Source organism: Brienomyrus brachyistius, chromosome 1 (genome assembly GCF_023856365.1).
Source record: "Brienomyrus brachyistius isolate T26 chromosome 1, BBRACH_0.4, whole genome shotgun sequence".
Classification (NCBI taxonomy): domain Eukaryota; kingdom Metazoa; phylum Chordata; class Actinopteri; order Osteoglossiformes; family Mormyridae; genus Brienomyrus; species Brienomyrus brachyistius.
In genome coordinates this window covers 634440-636342 of record NC_064533.1, presented here as the reverse complement: position 1 = coordinate 636342, position 1903 = coordinate 634440, and positions in this window count along the sequence as shown.

Sequence of the window (1903 nt, the reverse complement as noted above, 5' to 3'; positions counted from 1 at the left end):
TCCTTCATCAGCTGCAGCTGCAGGCCCATCCCCGACTGGAACATGGCTGCCGCATATGTCTCACTGTGAAGAGACACTGCAGGTGACTGCGCATGCAGGAGGTCCCTCATCCACTTGACAACACAGGCCCATCCCTGACTGGAACATGGCTGCCACATATGTCTCACTGTGAAGAGACACTACAGGTGACTGCGCACACAGGAGGTCCCTCATCCACCTGACTACACAGGCCCATCCCCGACTGGAACATGGCTGCCGCATATGTCTCACTGTGAAGAGACACTGCAGGTGACTGCGCATGCAGGAGGTCCCTCATCCACTCGACTGCACAGGCCTATCCCTGACTGGAACATGGCTGCCGCGTATGTCTCACTGTGAAGAGACACTACAGGTGACTGCGCATGCAGGAGGTCCCTCATCCACCTGACTACACAGGCCCATCCCTGACTGGAACATGGCTGCCGCATATGTCTCACTGTGAAGAGACACTACAGGTGACTGCGCACACAGGAGGTCCCTCATCCACCTGACTACACAGGCCCATCCCCGACTGGAACATGGCTGCCGCATATGTCTCACTGTGAAGAGATACGACAGGTGACTGCGCATGCAGGAGGTCCCTCATCCACCTGACTACACAGGCCCATCCCCGACTGGAACATGGCTGCCGCGTATGTCTCACTGTGAAGAGACACTACAGGTGACTGCGCATGCAGGAGGTCCCTCATCCACCTGACTACACAGGCCCATCCCTGACTGGAACATGGCTGCCGCATATGTCTCACTGTGAAGAGACACTACAGGTGACTGCGCACACAGGAGGTCCCTCATCCACCTGACTACACAGGCCCATCCCCGACTGGAACATGGCTGCCGCATATGTCTCACTGTGAAGAGATACGACAGGTGACTGCGCATGCAGGAGGTCCCTCATCCACCTGACTACACAGGCCCATCCCTGACTGGAACATGGCTGCCGCATATGTCTCACTGTGAAGAGACACTACAGGTGACTGCGCACACAGGAGGTCCCTCATCCACCTGACTACACAGGCCCATCCCTGACTGGAACATGGCTGCCGCCAAGGGGAGTATTTCTGTGGATATGTGTAATTTTGTGTACGAGTACTATTTCAAGCTGGTTGCACAGAACCTCTGGCATGTTGGAGGAATATTTTTCAGCAAAGCACCTGATTAAACCTGCCTGTGTAGAGAGAGTTGTACAGCGGTGTCACATGACCCATTTGCCCTGTACTGTGTTATATTGTTCTGGGACAGTGATGCACTGTTGGCTCTCATCTGCAGCTTTCATCGATTGTTCAGGCCAGACAACGCGTGACATCAGGCCCTTATGCAGTGGCCTGGAAGATTATTTGTATCTCAGGACCTTCACTGGCGCTCTCAGACATCTTCCAGTGTATGTCGTGCAACAACTGTAAGTATTATGAACAAGAAAAACACAAAACTGTCTTAGGAATATCTGCAGAGGACAGCAGAGCTAGCTAAGGCCGCCGTGAGTGCAGGTCGGGATGCGTTGCCTTCCACTCTCTCGCCCTGCTTTTCCAGTCCCCCTGAGGGCCCCCTGGAGACCTTTCTGTATCCATGTCACAATCTTGTGACCAGGACGATCCCTCATTAAGCACACAGCGGGGGCCCTGTAACCCCTCTTCAGGTTTGGAGGCCTCCTTCTGGTCATGCTGTGGAGTAAGATGCCCAAACTCTCCGTCTCTTTCAGCTCAAAGGTACGATTCCCTTCAGCCGCTTGTGCTTCTTCCCCTCCATTCAGCAGCTGGAATTTATCTTTTAATATAGATTCTCCCATCATTACCTGGACCTTCCTGTAGATAAGCTTCCAACTCCTTCATGAACAATAATTTAAATGGCTTCCATCTGCATTATGATG